The following is a 20,076-nucleotide window of genomic DNA, read 5'->3' on the forward strand; positions in this document are numbered from 1 at the left end:
GGGCATTTGGGAGGAGCTTGGGATGGGGAGGGAGTGTTAAAAGAATGTCAGCGATACATTTTGATTTAAAAATGTACAAGACACTTAAAAGTCAGCTCAAGAGGCTGTAATTTCAATATGGAAAATTAATATGAAGTATTTTTATGCGTACACTTTCACCTCAGCATCATTTTAAATACTTGTTTGAGAAGCAAGCAATAAAATACCAGCAGCAGTATAATTTAGACTAAGAATAGCTAGATGCTGTGGGTGATGATTAGTATTTAGAAAATGTATCAGAAAATAATTGTAATATTACAAGTAGTAGCTGATCATTTGCAGTTTTGGTAGACAAAAGCCTTGGAGACATTTTACGAAGATGTTTATCAAAGAGCATCAATCAGATCTAACAGAAGTTCAACAAAAGTCGAAGAGGAGCTAAGGATAATTCCAGTCCTCAACTCTAGGGTAAAACTTACCCTATACAGTTTTGAAGAGATATCAAATTTATATACTATGATTTTATTAATATATATCTTATATGATGGAAAAATAGTCACTCTAAATGTTGAAGGTTGGCCAATATGCTTTTTCTTTTTGTTTGGATCCGTTTAGCAGCATTCAGGGTCATATTCTAGCCTCATTAATGATCATTTTTACAGGAAAAAAAATGACTCCTCTTAGAGACATTTGAAAGTTATGTTAAATTTGTACTTATTCTTTGTTGTATTACCATATGGATTTCTTAGATACATTACGGTGGGTTAGGGTAACCTCAGTTTTTTATTTTCTTTCGTGCCTAACATTTTTTTTTCATAATACTTGAATGTGGTTTCCACAGGCACAACCTGAATGATTTAAAAAAAAGAGTTATCTGGAAATGTAGAAAGCCACAGGTAGAAAACAATGTTTTGGGGTTTTTTGGTGATATTTTAAAATAAACCTTTAAATTCCACCAGAAATAGTAAATGTAGATCAAACTAAATAATTCTCAAAAATGAGCCAAGAAAAGGAGCCTCAAATACAAAGCACTTGAAGGAATTAATAATTCTCTGGAGATGCAGAAACATGGCAAATTATAACTTTTTATCAGCAATATTTTGATTAAAAAAAAGTCATATAAAAGGCAGTACTAAAATAAATGCTGCCAGTTAGTAATATTCTTAGGAAACAAAGACAGAAGGAAGTTTGACAACCAGTCTCAGTACTAGGCACTTTCATATGTGATAATTCTTATTTGATCTTCCACGAACACCATAGAAAGCCATTTTTACAGATGCAGGAACAGGCTTGAAGATTCTCTAACTTGACCACATAGCTATTAAGTGTCAGAACCAGTGTTGGAACCCAGGTATGTCTGATTTCAAGGCAAGTGTTCCTTTAAATATACCAGACTGCTTGGGACTTTGTTAACGTTACACTAAGGTTTGGCAGTTTGAATAGAATTTTTAAACTGTAATGCCAGTGTTTAACAGCATTTATTGCTAAGAATGAATATCATTCTGAGAAAATCCAATTTCTGACACAAAGGAATTGGTTTAGTGTAATGTTGTCTGCCCCTTGTTTATATCTGTATAATGAACATAATTATATTACCCAATGAAGCGACTGAAATAGATAGCTTATTTCTGCTACAGGAAAAAAAAGTCCGTGGTTGTTTTCTGTAAGTGTAAAATCACAATATTAAAAAGCATTTTTTATTTTGGCATTAGAAAAACTATTAAACATTTTTGCTCTTAATAGTAGTTTTTATTATCTTCTTTTTGTAGAAGATTCCAAAAGATTGTATTGTTTGATAATGCCTTACATCCCTTGATTTGAGAGTGTTTTGATGGTGAAATCTCTACTAGAGGAATAGATGTGTTCAAAACTTACGTGACCACTTGGGAAATTAAGTATATATACACAGGAATTCTTAAAAATACCCCCAATGTCACAGTATTTTTTAAAAATGAATATGGGATCATAGTATACATGTTACTCTGTATCTTTCTTTCTTTGTCATATAGTACCATAGACATCTTTCCAAGTCAATACATACACATTTGACTTATTCTAATAGCTGTATAATACTGCATAGTATGCATGTATCATAAATTATTAAGCCATTTATGTCAATAGTGGACATTCAGTCCACCCCCGCCCCCACACCTTTTTTTTTTCTTTTTCTTTCCTTTCCTTTCTTGGTATTATTAAAAAATGTTACAAGAAACATCCTTGTATGCCCACTTAACTCCTTATGTGTTGGTTATCATTTTCACTAGGATAAATTCTATCTGTGGGATTGCTGGGACAAAAGATATATGTATTTTATACTTTAATAGATTTAAAAATCTACTTTCCAAAAAAATTATTTTCCAAAAGGTTATTATAATCTACGCTGCCAGCTCACAAATACTGAATGCTGTAAGCTTTTAATTTTTGCCAGTCTAAAGCTGTGAAATGATATATTGTTGCATTAATTTACATTTCCTCAACTTCTAATTAGGTTGAATATCATTTACTTGTTAGTTCAGTTTCGTTTGTCTATTGGTAGTTTATCTTACCAATGTTTAGTTTTTTTAAATATTAGAATTAGTAATCTTTTATCTGTCATGTGTTTTACATCTGTTTTTCTCCAAGTCTGTCATTTGCCCTTTGACTTAATGGTGTATTTTTTCCATTGGTCTCTCACTGCCCAGAGGACCCCTCAACTGAGGGAGTCCACTCCAGAGCCTGATCTAAAAGGCTAAAGCCTTATACAGAAGTTATAAAATTTATAGTCAAGTCTATCAATCTAGGCAAGTATGTTTCTTACGTTGTTTAAGAAGACTTCTCCCAACCGAGATTATGTACATTCTCTATATTTTGTTATAGTATTTTATAATTTGTTTTTTTTTACATTTAACTTTTTAAAGCATTCATGTTTATAGAGATTTATTGTAATTTCTCTGTGAATAGCCATTTAGGTAAATATTATGTTAATGAAGAATCCATTTTTTTCATTGTATGTTATAGTTCTTTTATTCATATATAGTTTTCGTATGTTCTTGGATCGATTTTGGACTCCATTCTTTTCTGTTAATCAGAGATTCTTTAAACCTCAGAGACCCATAGATAGGCTTCAAGGCATTCATGAATTCCCTGAAATTATATGCATAGCTTTCATCTGATCTGCAAAGGAGTGTGAGATTAATGGTAAGAATCACTGATTTGTAGTAGATGGTTCATGTTTAATGGAGTGTGTTTTTGTTTGTTTGCTTTTAGTATTAACATATTACAACATACGGTTTATGAGTTACATTTAGGATACAAGGACGTTAGTTATGAAAAATTTCTTTGGGTGTTACATTGAAAATACTTCATTTTATTAAAATGTATACTTAATTTTCCTAATGAGATGGAAGATGACTGGAGTCAAAATGAAAACTGTTACTTAGCTTACTAGTTACTTAGCTGTTTACTTAGAGCTGTGCATGTCAGCATTTGTTGCTTTTTTACAAAATAGTTCTTTCTAAATCTCAAGACCACACCTCTTGCTAATGCTGACTGTTGGAATAGTGCAATGAAACTTTTGTTACATAAATGTTAGAATTATGGGCTTGATAATTTTATTTTCTATAGGGCCTATGAATTTAAAATAATATTTGTTGTTCGTATGCCTAAAACACCACTACATAAGCTTATAAATGCTTTAGGACATAATCTTTTAAATAAGGACAGTAACTCAGAATGGATTATGTACCCATTTTCATTGGTGAAAATTATGTTCCTCAGCAGCTTCTTAACCCTGCTAAATTAATGAACTAACTCTAGGGCCAAAGTTGAGACAGCTGTTTGGAATTTGGTAGTTTTTACAAGTGCCTGAAGCCATACAACAATACCGTTGAAATAGTCCAAAGAATGACAGATTTCTCTACTTCTGCAATTGTTTGAAAACCTCACAGTGGTGACTGTTTAGAAGGCTGAGTAATGGGAATGCCGTTATTCTAGAATTGCTCATTGGTGCCTCACTTATGAGTCCTATGTAGCTAGAATATCTACTGCCATGGAGTGGTTACTGGAAACAGTTAATCTCAATTAAAGTAATCCCAGGATGTCTCTCTTCCACTTTGTTGAGCCTTCTAATAGCTTTTTGACAATTACTGAATGGAAATAATAATGAATATTCAAGTACTGCTCTCTAGAAAGACCACTTTTGAGGGATACCCTTATAGATGGACTTTATAATCACAGTTCACTATAGCCTCGTTATTTACAAGTATATGTATTCATGTAACTTGTAAGTGTATTTATGTACTTTGTAACTGTATTTATGTACTCTGTAACTGTAATTCATGTACTCTGTTAACTATAGATTAAATGCTTATTGGGCACTTGTGCATCTAATCCTGTTACCTCAACTTCTTAAAGACATGGTTCCAGAAATTTTCCCTCATTCTCCTATAATCATAATTTCCTTTCTGCTGGATTATTCTCGTTAGCATGTTGACATGTTATTTTCCCAACAACAACAAAAAACAGAACAATACTTTCTTGACCAATGAGCAATTTTTTTAAAATTAAAGTTTATTGGGGTGACAATGGTTAGTAAAGTTACATAGGTTTCAAGTGTACAATTCTGTAATACATCATCTATATATCACGTTGTATGTTCACCACCCAGAGTCAATGCTCCTTCTATCACCCTATATTTGATCCCATTTACCTTCATCTACTACCCTTTCCCTCCTTACCCTCTGGTAACCACTAAACTATTGTCTGTGAGTTTTTGTTTGTTTGTCTTGTTCCTTTGTTGCTTTCAGTTTTATATTCCTTATGGTTCTCGACTTTTTCTGTTTGATTTACTTCGCTTAGGATAATAATCTCAAGATCCCTCCATGTTGTCGCAAATGGCACTATTTCATCTTTTCTTATGGAAGAATAGTATTCCATTGTGTATGTATACCACAACTTCTTTATCCATTCATCTATCGAAGGACACTTTGGTTGCTTACATGTCTTGGCCACCGTAAATAAAGCTGCAGTGAACATTGGAGCACATATACCTTTATGGATAAATGTTTTCAGGTTTTTTGGGTAGATACCCAGGAGAAGGATGGCTGGGTCAAAATATCATCAGATTTGTATGGAACCACAAAAGACCCCGAATAGCCAAAGCAATCCTAAGAAAATGCTGGAGGTATCACAGTCCCTGACTTCAGCTTGTACTACAGAACAACAATAATCAAAACAGTATGGTATTGGCAGAAAAACAGACACACAGATCAATGGAATAGAATTGAGAACCCAGAAACAAACCCATGTAAATATGGACAGAAAATTTTCAACAAAGAAGCCAAAAACATACAATGGAGAAAAGACAGCCTCTTCAATAAATGGTGCTGGGAGAATTGGAAAGCCACATGCAAAAGAATGAAACTGGACTGCTATCTGTCACCATATACCAATATTAACTTAAAATGGATCAAAGACCTAAACATAAAACCTGAAACAATAAACTGCATAGAAGAAAACTTACTGAACTTATGGATCTTGGGTTCAAATAGGGTTTTATGAATTTGACCTCAGAGGCAAGGGAAGTAAAAACTGAAATGAATAAATGGGACTATATCAAACTAAAAAGCTTCTGCACAGCAAAAGAAACCATCAACAAAATAAAGAGGCAACGAACCGAATGGGAGAAGATTTTTGCAAATGCCTCCAGTAAGGGGCTAATATCCAAAACATATAAGGAACTCGTACAACTCAACAACAAAAAAAAACAAACAATCCAATTAAAAAATGGCCAGAGGACCTGAAGAGACATTTCTTCAAAGAGAAGAAATGTTGAACATTATTGTATTAGCCATATAAATGGCCAATAGACGTTTGAAAAAATGTTCAACATCGCTAGTCATCAGAGAAATGCAAATAAAAACCACAAGGAGATACCACCTCACCCCAGTTGGAATGGCTATCATCAACAAGACAAATAGTAACAAGTGTTGGAGAGGCTGTGGAGAAAAAGGAACCCTCATCCACTGTTGGTGGGAATGCAGATTGGTGCAGCCGCTATGGAAGGCAGTGTGGAGGTTCTTCAAAATATTAAGAATAGAATTACCAATGAGCAATTTTTAGTCTTTGTCTTACTGGACCTATCAGAATTTGACACAGTTGATCAGTTCCTCTGTTTTGATCGACTTTCTTTACTTGGCTTCCAAGATGCCGTACTTTTGGCTTTCTTCCCACCTCACTGGTCCTGTCTCTGTCTCCTGTGTTAGATTTTCCTTTTTCTCCTCAACCTCTTAATGTCAGAATATCCCAGGGATCAGTTCTTGGAACTCATTTCTATTTACTCTTCTTTAGTTGGTGATTTATATGTGGACAATTTCCAAACACCGTGTTTCCCTGAAAATAAGACCTAGCCTGACAATCAGCTCTACTGCGTCTTTTGGAGCAAAAATCAATATAAGATCCGGTCTTATTTTACTATTATATAAGACCTATTCTTATATAATATAATATAATATTATATAATATAATACCGGGTCTTATATTAATTTTTTCTCCAGAAGATTCATTAGAGCGGGTTGTCTGGCCGGGTCTTATTTTCGGGGACACACGGTGTGTATTTCTAATTCAAACCTATTTCCTAAACATTAGATTGATGTAATTTCGCTGCCTGCTTGAAATTTTCTTTGAGTAATTGATAGACGTCTCAAACTCAGTGTTCAAAATTGATCTTCTGATATCTCTGTCCACTTCTTCACCCCATCTAACCCATTTTATCTCTGACCTTCCATGTCTCAGTTGATTGGCAGCTCCATCTTTCCAATTTCTAAGGGTTTACTTGACTTTTCTTTTTCTCACACTCTCCATTTAATCTGTCAGAAAAATCTTGTTAGCTTTACCTTCAAAATATTTCTAGAATATGACTACTACTCAATTCTTGTACTATTATCACCCTAATTCAAGATACCATCTCTTCCCTGGATTGCTGTCATGTCTTAACTAGTCTGTCTCCTTCCACATTTGCCTCCTTACAAACTATTCTTAACATAACAGAGCAATCTTTTTAAAATGTAAATCAAATCATGTCACTCCTCTGCATAAAACTCTTTAGAAGCTTCCTGTATTAGAGTAATGCTAGTTGCTTTTAAAACAAAGTCCACAATTTATTGGCTAAACACAGTAAATAACTTTTTAATTCTCATTCATGTATTAGGTTATCATTTTGATAGATGAGATTCCTCTACATGGGTGATTCAGGGTCTTGGATACCTTCTGTCATGTACTTCTGCCATCCCCTCAGACTTCAGAGTTCTCTGCTGTCAGCCTAGGGAAGAGACAAGACAAAGATGAGGTCCCCCATTCTAAACTTCTTTGGCCTCTTTTACCTAGAGTTTATTCATGAGGAGCAGTCACCATCTATATACAAGGAGGGAGCCTGGGAAATGGGGTTTTTAGCTTGCAGTCACCAGTTACACCAGCCTACTATGGAAAGGGGAGCATACATTTGAATTTTTTGAATCCTAAAATTTATTTATGCTTGTTTTATGATTCAGAATATAAACTGTTTTGGTAAATGTTCTGTGTTAGAGTGAAAAATGTATATTCAGTTTTTGGGTGGAGTATGCTGTAAATGTCAGGTAGGACAAGTTGGTTGGTAAAGTTGTTCTTGTATTCTATATCCTTGATTTTCTTTCTGCCTACTTGTTCCATCAATTATAGAGAGTGGTTTTCAAATTTCTGGTGATAATTGTAGATTTATCTATTTCTCCTTGAAGTTCTGTTACTTTTTGCTTCATGTATTTCGAAGTACTGTGATTAGGTGCATGAATGTTTAGGAATGTTATGTCTTGATTAAGTCATCCCTTTTTTTACTATGAAATGACCTTTTTTGTCCTTGGTAGTAGTCTTTGCTCTGAAACCTACTTGGTCGGATATTAATATAGCCACTCCAGTTTTCTTTTGACTAACATCAGCATGGAGTATTTTCCCATTTTTTCGTGTCTTTTTATTTAAAGTAGATTTCTTGTAGGCAGCATGTAGTTGCGGCTTCCATCCAACTTCAGAATCTCCCTTGTAAATGGGGGTATTTAGAGCATTTACTTTTAATGTAATTATTGATATGTTTGGGTTTATACGAGGTCAGACAATTAAGTTTTCGAACTCATCCTAGAAAAAGTGCTAAATACCTCATTGCTGAATATCACTGTGGTCACCTGCGAAGTACTCCCCTTGGGAAGCTACACACCAACACCAGCACCTAATCCACCCTTCAAAGCTATTTTGGAACTCTTTTTCTGGAATGGCCATCAGAGCTGTCATCGTATTACCCTTGATGTCCTGAATGTCATCAAAATGTTTTCCTTTCAATATTTCCTTTATCTTCGGGTAAAGAAAGAAGTCATTGGGGGCTAGATCAGGTGAGTAGTTCTTTGTTTACTGGCTAAAAATACAGTTCTTTGTTTACTGGCTAAAAATACAGTTCTTTGTTTACTTGCTAAAAACTCCCTCACAGACAGTGAGTGCTGTGTGAGCTGGTGTATTGTCATGATGCAAGAGCCATGACTTGTTGGCGAAAAGTTCAGGTCATCTAACTTTTTCACGCAGCCTTTTCAACACTTCCAAATAGTAAACTTGGTTAACTGTTTGTCCAGCTGGTACAAATTCATAATGAATAATCCCTCTGATATCAAAAAAGATTAGCAACATCGTTTCAACAAGTTCGTGAACTTAATTGTCACACCTTGTATCTCCTACATTATTAGATTTCTGTTTGTTCCATCTGTTCCCTGTTCCCCTTTTCCTCTTTTTCTGCTTTTTTTTAGGATTAACTGAGTATTTTTTATTCCATTTCATCTCATTTGGTGACTTATTAGCAGTGCTCTTTCTTTTGATTTTTAGTGGTTGCTTTAGGGTTTATGGTATACATTATACTACTTAATGTATAGCATAATAACCTTAATTATTGTACTTCCATTTACCGTCTTCTAGCTTTTTGCTATTGTTATTATATATTTTACTTCAACATATAAGTCCTGCATATATTGATATTTTTAAACAATCTTCTATTGAGAGTAAAAAAATTTTTTTCAGTATTTTATATTTACTCGTACATTATTCATTTACAGTGCTCTTCATTCCTTTGCGTAGATGCACATTTCCATCTGGTACCATTTTTCCTTCATCCTGAAGGATTTCTTTTATTTTTTATTTATTTATTTATTTATTTATTTATTTATTTATTTATTTATTTAAAAGATTTTATTGGGGTAGGGGAACAGGACTTTATTGGGGAACAGTGTGTACTTCCAGGGCTTTTTTCCAAGTCAAGTTGTTGTCCTTTCAATCTTAGTTGTGGAGGGTGCCGTTCAGCTTCAAGTTGTTGTCCTTTAAGTCTTAGTTGTGGAGGGTGCAGCTCAGCTCCCGGTCCAGTTGCCGTTGCTAGTTGCAGGGGGCGCAGCCCACCATCCCTTGCGGGAGTCGAACCGGCAACCTTGTGGTTGAGAGGACGCGCTCCAACCAACTGAGCCATCCGGGAGGCAGCTCAGCTCAAGGTGCCGTGTTCAATCTTAGTTGTAGGGGGCGGAGCCCACCATCCCTTGGGGCACTCGAGGAATTGAACTGGCAATCTTGTGGTTGAGAGCCCACTGGCCCATGTGGGAATCGAACCGGCTGCCTTCAGAGTTAGGAGAATGGAGCTCCAACCACCTGAGCCACTGGGCCGGCCCCCCTGAAGGATTTCTTTTAAAATTACTTATACTGAAAGTCTACTAGTGATGAATTCTTTTCACCTTTGAATGTCTGAAGAAATTATATATATTTGCCTTAGTATTTAAGAGATATTTTTTCTGGGTATAGAATTCTAGGTTGACATTTTTCCTTTAAAAATGTTACTTTAAAGATGCTGCTCCTTTGTCTTTTCTCTTGTGTTTGTATTTCTGCTGAAAAGGCTGCTGTTATTTTTATCTTTTCTTTGGCTGTACATAATTTTTTTTTTAACTTTGCCTACTTTTAAGATTTTCACTAGGTTTTAAGTCATTTAATTATAATGTGACTTGCTGTAGTTTTTTTCATGTTTTTTATGCTTTGGGTTTGATTGAATTTCTTGGAGTTTTGGATTTATACTTTTCATTAAATTTGGAATGATTTGGCCATTTTTCTTCAACTAGTTTTTATGTACCCTTTCTCTTCTCCTTCAGGAACTCAAATTATGTACACATATATTGACTACATAAGTTTTTCACCATTCAAGGATGTTTTGTTCATTTTTCCCAGTCTTTTTTCTTTTGTATCATTTTGGATCATTTTTATTGCTTTGTCTTCAGTCTACTAACCCTTTTTTCTGCAATGTGTAATCCACTTTTAATTTCATCTCAGGCACTATTTTCCCCCATTTCTAGAAGTTCATTTTGGATCTTTAAAAAATCAATTCCTCTCCTTAACATGCTCTTACTTTCCTTAAGTTTCTTGAACAAATGGAATATTGTTGTAACTCTTTTGTTGTTCTTGTGTATTAATCTATCATCTGTGTCATTTCTGGGTTGCTTTCTTTTAATTTGCTTTCCTCTTACAGATCGTATTTTCCTACTTCTTTACTTGACTAGTAATGTTTAATTTGATGCTAGACATTATGAAATACATGTATCCTGTTAGGTGCTGGGTATTTTCATAAGAGTATAAATATTCTTAAGCTTTGTTTTGGGACACATTCAGGTCACTTAGAAACAGTTTAATCCTTTTGAGGTTTTGCTTTCAAGTTTGTTAGGTGGTACCAGGGTTAATTTTGCTCCTAATGAGGCAGTACCCTTGCAGTTCCTTTCAGAGTACTCTGCCGAACGCCCTGTGTATTACACAGTTTTTCCATGCTGGCTGGTGGGAATGGTGGTTGTGTGAACCTCAGATTGTTTTACCTGTCCCTTTTGGGTGGCCTCAATTTCTTCACAGGTATGCACTGATCTTTGCTGAAAATTTTCTTGGGCTGGTTTGTCCTCTTGAGTGCACTGCCCAGGAAACTCCAGCTGCCTTGGCCTCCCTGAACTCCCAATTCTGACTTTTTAATTAAGGGAGACTGTTGGGCTCTGAGTTCTCTCACTCTGCTGTAGCCTGGAAACTCTTAGGGAGTCATATGACTCACGTAATTTCCTTTCTCTCTCTCAGTGATCACCATCCTGCATTGATTTCCTGTCTAATGTCCAGTATCTGAAAATCATTGTATATCTTATCTAGTCTTTTTCAGTTGTTTCGTATAGGAGGATAAATCCCCTATTACTCCACCATGGCTAGAAATGGAAGCCAGGTGGCCTAGTTATCTTTGATTGTGTGTCCCCTGGTTGACTTTGGGGAAAGTAGTGAAGTTGGATAATTTGAATTATAATTGACCATTGTCGATGAAAAAACATCCAGCTTAAGAAAAAGCTTATAAGAGTTTATTTGAGCCAAACTGACGACATTTGCTGGGAAGTAAAATCTCAATGGATTGAGAAAATGCTCTGTAAACTCACGGTTTGCAGCTTATTTTATACATAGAATCAAAGGAGGAGGGTTATATGAAATACACTGGTGGTAGGTTAAGGGAGTGGGAGAAAGCAAAGTGGGGAAATCTCTGGGATTGGATAAGAGAGTAAGTTGGAGAGACAGGTACTTCTTTCACATAGTTGGGTACAGGATAGTTAATAGTTCGCTTTTTATAGCACTTCGAGATGGTAATCAGGATAAGAATAATAATGAGGGATTCTGTAGTTTCCTAATCTGGTTCAGAAAAAGGGATTACTGACATTCCAAGGATGTTATCTTAGGTGAATAAAAGACAATAGACAGGCTCACTTAAGGTAAAGATTGACCTTTGTCAAGGAAGCTAAAGGCCAAGGATGTGACTGCCTGCCATGACCCACTTTTAGTTAGGAATTTTTATGTTCACGTCATCCTATGTAGTTATTTTCAGTCTCCTGAGCTTGTCAGGTTTAACATGTGGCCACTTTTCTGTCCACACCGTTCAAATGAATATAGAGAAATCTTACTTTATCCTTCTCCATTTCCTCTTAATGTCTTGCAAGGAGTTGAGCACAGGCCCTTAGTACATTGTTTACTGAAAGTTAGAGGCAGGTCTTATCTATGATAGTCCCACCTCCTTCCTTCCTCCTGGAAGTTTCAAGTGGACTTAAATTAACTAAAATTCTTTTGCGTGTTACGAATTTTATTTTAACTTCAAGAAAGCAGTCCTTACTGTATCCCTTTAGATGCAACTGAGTGCAGGATGGAAGCTCTTTCAGATTGGCCAATGAGGTATTTGGCTCCAAAAGATTTTTCTGCTTTTCTTGATAGTATGGTTCTTGAGCTAACTGGTCACATCATTGCTGGGTGTAGGTGCATGGATAGCCTTTCAGAAGCGTCTTTTCTTCAGTAATACCCTTATTCCAAGCTGAGGACTAGAGAAGGGAATCCTAAGGGATAATGGTGCTCATAGTAGCTATAATCATTATGTTGCATCTGCAGCAAATGCACCTAGTTTACCTTAAAAGTGAACATTATTACAGTCATGTGCTGCATAATGACATTTTGGTCAACAACGGACCACATCTACGATGGTGGTTCCATAAGATTATAATGGAGCTGAAAAATTGCTATTGCCTAGTGAGGTCATAGCTGTCTTAACATCTTAGCACAATGCATTACTCATATGTTTGTAGTAATGCTAGTGTAAACAAACCTGTGCTGCTTGTGGTGTAAAAATTTAGCACATATAATTATATACAATGCATAATACTTGACAATGATAATAAATGACTATGTTACTGGTTCATGTATTTACTATACTATACTTTTAATTGTTATTTTATTGTGTACTCTTCATATTTTAAAAGTTTGCTATAAAACAGTATGCATGTTACACCAGTAGCCTCATACATCTCATGTTTACCATGTCTCTTGATTGCTTCATTTTTTCTTGTGCTTGATTTAATCTCATATTGTTTCATTTATCATGGCGCCTAGCATGCTAAATCCATTGCTAATGTTGCCAATAAGAGGCCACATTGAGTGATTGACCTGGAAACAAAAGTGATTAAGACGATGATGATAGATTATCAGTGATGGTTATTGCTCACCATTCAGGCATGTCTCATTCCACGATAGCTGCGTTCTTGAAGAACAAGAATAAAGGGACAGAGCTGTTAAAGGATCTTCATTGAAGGCAAGGAGACTAACAAAAATCCAAGAAGGGCCTATATTGGACATGGAGAATCTTCTAATGTCCTGGATTAAAGACCAGACCCAGAAGCATGTCCCTCTCAGTACCGTGATGATCATGGCCAATGCAAAAAGTGTATTTGTAATGGTCAAAAAAGAGGCTGAATCTGACTATGCTGTTGAATTCACTGCTAGCTTAGGGAGGTGTAAAGGATTCAAAGATTGTTCTTCATTGCGTGATGTGAAAGTGAGTGGTGAGTCTGACTGCTGATGTGAAGGCATCTGAAGAAGTTTTGGAAACGGTAAGCTGATTATGGAGGAAAATTACAGCATACATCTAATATGGGTGAAAATTCTTTATTCTGGAAATGGTTGCCTGAAAATACTTTCATCTCTGTAAGGAGGCCAAGTAAATGCCAGATTTGTTATCCTTAACAGTATTGCTTGGGGGCCGTGTTGCAGGCTACAGATTGGAACCCTTTGTGATCTGGCACAGTGAAAAGCCCATGGTCTTCAAACATATTAGTAAGCACACGCTGCCAGTGTACCACAGAAGCAGTAAGACGTCATGGATGACCCACCCTCCTCTTCCAAGACGCCCTCCTGAATTTCTATACCTGCAAAATGTAGACGTACTGTTTGGAGAACATACCTTTCAAGATTTTGCTTATTGTTGATAATGCAACAGTTACAGCAGCTTTGAAAGCCTGCTTCCTGAGGAGGGTCTTTGCCCAGGCTATCGTTGTGACTGAGTAAGACACTGATGTAATTCTGGAAGGATGAGAACACCTGTGACCGCATCAACAGCCTTGCTCGGTCTTGGATGATATCACCAAGGAGTGTATAAATATCATCTGGAAGAAGACACTTAAGAGGTTCATCTATGACTTCAAAGGATTTGCCAAGGATAAGGAGGTTGCAAAAATAAACAAGGCTGTGCTTGAGACGACAAGCAGCTTTATCCTGTGTGTGGATGAGGATGACATTGAGCAGCTCCTTGATGTGGTTCCTGAGGAAGTGACTAAGGAGTTGTTGGAACTGGAACAGGAATGCATAGAGGAAGAAGAGGCAAGAGAAAAGGAAACGAAAGAAAGAAAAAGAACCCCCAAGAAGATTCACAGTGAAGCAGAAGCTTTTGCAGACCTCAACAAGCTCCTTAAAAAGTTTTAAAACATGAAACCCAACACTGAAAGGTTTTCATTAATGGAGAGGAATGTTCACGGTGTATTACCTGCTTACAAGCAAATCTATGATGAAAAAGAAGAAACAAAGGAAGCAAACCACCGTGGACATATTTCTGAAAAGAGTGACACCTCCTCAGAAGGATCTTCATGCAGATACTTCAGGAAGGATTCCAGAAGAAGGTGTTATTATCATAGGAGATGACAGCTCCATGCATGTTATTGCTCATGAAGACAGTGGCACAAGACGTGGAGGCGGAAGCCAGTGATATTGCAGATCCTGACCCTGTGTCGGCCTGGGCTAATGTATGTGTTTGTGTCTTAGTTTTTTACAAAACATTTAGAAATTTTAAAAAAAGTTTGAAATTTATAGAATAAGAATATAAAGAAGAAAATGTTTTTATAGAGCTGTACAATATTTGTGTTTTAAGCTAAGTGTTATTACAAAAGGGTTGAAAAATTAAAAACTTTTAAAGTTTATAAAGTAAAAAAGGAACAGTAAGCTAAGGTTAACTTATTATTGAAAAAAGAAAGATATATTTTGCAAATCAGTGTAGCCTAAGTGCACAGTGTTTCTCGAGTCTACAGCAGTGTACAGTCGTGTCCTAGCCTTCACATTCACTCACCTCTCATTCACTCACCCAGAACGACCTCCAGTCCTGCAAGCTCCGTTCATGGTAAGAACCCTATACAGGTTTTTTATCTTTATTATACTGTATTTTTGTGCACCTTTTCTATGTTTAGATATGTTTAGTTATACAAATACCATTGTATTACAGTTGTCTGTGTTATTCAGTGCAGTAACATGCTGCAGGTTTGTAAGCTAGGAACAATAAGCTGCACCATGTCACGTAGGTGTGTAGTAGGCTGCACCATCTAGGTTTGCGCAAGTGCACTCTATGATGTTTGCACAATGACAAAATTGCCTAACATCACATTTCCTATAACATATCCCCGTTGTTAAGTGATGCATAACTATATGATACCAGATTTTCAACTTTGCATGATATAAGTCTTGCTAAAGGTACTTAGGTTGTACTGAACCTATGGATATTATAAAGTATCAGGGACAACCCTTTTTAATTGAAATTGTTAGATTTTCCTTTTGGAAGATGGTGGTTTGAAAAATTGCAAATTAATTTGGTACTTATATAGCCATTTAAAACTAGATTCAGAGGGGAAGTAACGCCCATTTTCCTAAATTCCACAGGAATTTAGGAATCATACATTAGTATCACCTTATATTTTCCATTATTTTTCCCTAAGTTTGTGACATAGCTAGAAATAAGTGATTTGTGTAGTTAAGCACACAGAAATGAGGTTAGACAATCATCAGATGTCTGGGCTGGGAAAGAGGAACTCTGTTGGAAAATACCTTAAATTTTTCTCAGAATGGTTATGGATTTGAGGCTAAGTGGCCATGCGGGTGCAGACTAGCTCTTGGTATATTTCTAATTATAAGTTACGTTTAAGCTGGGCTTAATGAATATAATTATGAGATGTTTTTGGTTCATTGATAACATACTCCGGGTATGTATTCCCATTATGCTCTGAAGCAGAACAGGATAAGAAAAAGGCTGATCAATCTAGTTTATAATTTTCTGGTAGATAAGTCAGTAGGTGTTGCATACTTGTTTTTGACAATGAGTTCTGTATTAAGTTCTCTATTACTATTGTGCTTTCAAAATAATGCCTTGTTATATATAGTAGTATACCTGTAGTATGCCTTGTAGTATACCTGTTATTTTAGTTAATAGTAACTTTTAAAAATATATTGTTAAAAAAAGTCTAGCTGTATAGCATAAACATCATAACCAAAAATCCTACTGCAAAAGTGAATTTTTAGACACAGACAATAGTTTAGTGGTTACCAGAGGGTAAAGGGGGCGGAGGGTTGTAAATGAGGGTAAAGGGGATCAAATATATGGTGATGGAAAGAGAACTGACTCTGGGTGGTGAACACACAATGGGATTTATAGATGATGTATTACAGAATTGTACACCTGAAATCCATGTAACTTCACTAACAGTTGTCACCCCAGTAACCTTTAATTAAAAAAAAAAAAAGTGAATTTTCATTTGGTTTTCAGTAAACAGTTGGAGATTCTACCCTATTTTCATTCCTTCGAAGAGCTTTGTGATTTAATTAGGGCTGTCTGTGGTTCTTTCAGTTTCTAAGGTGTAATGTAAAAGGACAATATCTTAAGTATTCAGTGATAAGAAATAAAATATTTTGAATATAGGGAAAGATGTTGGAGCTTTAAGTAAATTGAGTTGTTGGATTAAAATAAAATCAATAAAATCCTCCTTCAACCGTGTAATTGGCTTAGTTGCTTATGTTGTTAAGTCCATGTCAGACTGAAACTAGTTCAGCCATCAGTTTTTTTTGTTTTTTTCTTTCACTCTATACTTTTTATTTTAATAAACTATTTTTTTTAATTGTGGTAAAATATACATAACAAAATTTGCCATTTTAACTATTTTTCAGTGTACCGTTCAATGGCATTGAGTATATTCACATTGTTGTGCAACTATCATCACCACCATCCATCTCCAGGGCTCTTTTCATCTTTTTTGTATATATGTAAGATTTTATTTAATCTTGTTGAATATGTCAAAGCTTTTTGTCATCTTTCCAAACTGCAACTCCATGCACATGAAACACTACCTCCCCATTATCTCATCTCCCAGCCCCTGGCAACCACAATTTTCCTTTCTGTCTCTATGAACATGGCTACTCTAGGTACTTCATTAAATGGAGTCATAGAGTATTTGTCCTTTTCTTGTCTGACTTATTTCACCTAGCACAATGTCCTCAAGTTTCATCCCATTGTAGCATGTGTGAGAATTTTCTTCCTTTTTCAGCCATCAGTTTTGACACCAAGATTCTTGATCAAATATGCCTGAGAAATTTATGATTATTTTGTATTTTGATGTTAGGAAGCTGCCTCCAAGTTTCAATTGTTTTTTAACAAAACACACCCATCTCTTAATAAAGTGGTGCATGTTCCGGGTGTGTTATACACCATTGGCAGAAAATCTACTTAGCTCAGTTGATTCCTCCACAGAAGAGCTGATTAGAAAGACTGGCTTGACATGATCTTAAAGTATATTTTGACAAACATCTTCATTTTGTTAAATAGGATAGAATAAAAACCATTCACCAGTGTCCTCTAGAATAAATTTCTTATCTTCCTTTCATGTTTTGAAGGTTTAAACAAAGAAACAAAAAAAGCAAACAAACTTCTTAATGAAATTTTAGTGTCTCCAAATAGGTTTCTCAGTGAGGGAAATTAGGGGTATATGTGACTTTTGCTCCTGAACCTGGGATTTGTTAGTGATAGTCTCTGACTGGGCATTGGCCTGTCCAGCAGTGTCTGTTTACAAGATGCCATTGTGTGCCCTTTTTCTTTTGTTCTAGATTGGAACTCTGTGACTAATTAAGCCTGTGACTAGTTACACTCTAGTTCTTCCTCATGACCACTCTGACTTCCCTTTGGTCTTTTCTAACGTGTTTTGAATCCCTTCCTCCCTTACCCGTGTTTCTTAAATGGTTTTCTGCTTTTCCCACCAATGACAAGCCATCATGACCTCTGAACCTTCATTTGTAACAGATAATAATAACTAACAGTTGTTGAATACTAATTGTGCAGTAGGCATAGTGTCAGTGTTTTATATGTATAATTTCATTTAATATAAATGATGCTTATTCTGCTGTCCTCAGAGAGTTATTGGGAAAATTAAATGATCTTCCAATGATAGAATGAGTCTGAAAATGTAAACCATAAAAGCCACAATTATAAGTTGTTAGTAATAATGATAATAATGTATCTACTTTCTCTTTGCTGTTGTTGCCTTGTTGGTTTAATGTAGTTTAGAGTTTACATTTCTTGCTGCTGTAAGGCTTTCCCCAGTACCTCACGTCATAGGATCACACTTGTCTGGTAAGCGTTCAGATAAATCAGATGATGATGTTATGTGAGTTATAGATTTGATATTCAAATTAGCTCTTTATTTCTTTCCTCTCTTAGGAAAGAATAAATATCACTGGCAATTCATATTATTATGCGTTGCTAAAGATTGAAATGTATTTACTTTTATGTAAATTATCTAAAAGCCCTGGTTTTTTTTAACATGGCTGAACTTTCTTCACTCTTTCCTACTAATCTTTGCCAACTTGGCATTTTAAGGATAGGTTTTTTTATAAAGTGCAAATTAAATTTGAATTGTGATGGGGAATTTCTGTGAGCATACGAGTACACGCATGTGCGTGCATGTATAAAATAACTCCTTAGCTTCTAAGTAATTTTTTAAAGCACTAATGATAGTCAAATTAGTGAAGGAAGAGGAACCCATGCCAATATCTCCACTATGGAAAAAGTTTTATGTGATAATTCCTTTACTGTCAGTTTTCCCATAGTGATTCATTGTCATACTCTCAAATAAAGGGGAAAAATGTGTTCTATATCCTTCATTTTGATTTAGGAATTTCAACTTAAAAAATTTTTTTCACTCAAATACAGAATAGAATAGCTTGTACTTTTAGATTTATTGCTGGGATTATAAGAATCCCAAAGAACAGAATTCTTGAATCTTATATAGCTTCAAAGGCTTTTTAACTCAGGTTAACAGTTATTTACCATTCTGTAACCAGAAAATTTGGTAGGCCAGAATGATAGAGATTATGTGAGAAAAATTGTGTTATGATCACCTCTTTCATCATATATTATTGCTACTTCTTTTTTCCCTGCATTCTAGCTTTATTCTTAAGTACTGGTCAACCTTACTGAAGGTTTAACATATATTTGCTATACACACTTTTGTAAATAGAGCAGTGATTTGATTTGCATATTGTAATAACTTTTTATGTTTATGGATAACTTAATTTTCCTAATTACTAGCAGTGAAAACATTTTGAATGTGATGCTGGAATTGTTGGGCGCTCTATTTACTTGCATTTCAGCTGTACCTTTAGGACTTTTCTTAATTCATTTCTTAGTGAGTTTACCAGCCCAGAATTGAGGATGACAGAATTGGAGAACTCCATGACTCTTGTACATTTCGCCATACCTTCCCCTATACTCATATGAAGTGTAGTACCCCATCGGTGGAAACTACGTCTTAGTTTTTGTTTGGGTTTCAAAAACTTTTAGCATATGTTACTCTGGGTGTTGAGAATTACCGTCAAGAAGAAAATTATCAAGGAAACGTATAATTTTCTAAGTAGATTTAATCCTGAATTTATAATCACATTGAAAAAGAGGCCTTTTTTTGTTTTGTTTTTTATTTAAGCAGTGTCTTAGGACACCATTCTCCCCCACTCTCCACCTTGAATTATCAGTTTAATTTGAAACCATTCACCTGCCTTTCTAACCAAGTATGCAAGGTTTTGTGTGTTCTTATATGAATTAACAATCTCCTGAGCACCAAAAGCTGAGTATTTTTTCTATCTATGTAGTTGCATATAGTAATATTGTTTCTTATAGGAAAAATATAAGAGATGAAGCAAAGAGGTAAGGAAGAAAGTTTTTTCAAACTTTAAAAGAAATTATAAAACTGAAACTGTGACAGTATGTTGAATGAATACTTTTTGGGAATGACCAAACAGTTAATGGTGAAAATAATATTCCTGTCTCTAAAAATAATGTTGCTTGAGATAAGAGGTCGTTTTTTTTTAAATTACTAACTAAGAATAGTAGGTTATTTTAGTTATAGTCTCATGTAAATGGAGTTCTATATTATAGTTGCTTTTGAGATTTTT

General features: G+C 35.2%; 1 protein-coding gene across 1 annotated transcript in view; it reads left to right on the forward strand.

Annotated features, from left to right (window-relative positions):
• The window catches only part of HS2ST1 (heparan sulfate 2-O-sulfotransferase 1), a 173,649-nt gene that overhangs the window by 1,512 nt on the left and 152,061 nt on the right, over positions 1-20,076 (forward strand). The window lies entirely within an intron of this gene.

The sequence above is a fragment of the Rhinolophus ferrumequinum genome, chromosome 9 (genome assembly GCF_004115265.2).
Source record: "Rhinolophus ferrumequinum isolate MPI-CBG mRhiFer1 chromosome 9, mRhiFer1_v1.p, whole genome shotgun sequence".
NCBI classification, from domain to species: Eukaryota; Metazoa; Chordata; class Mammalia; order Chiroptera; family Rhinolophidae; genus Rhinolophus; species Rhinolophus ferrumequinum.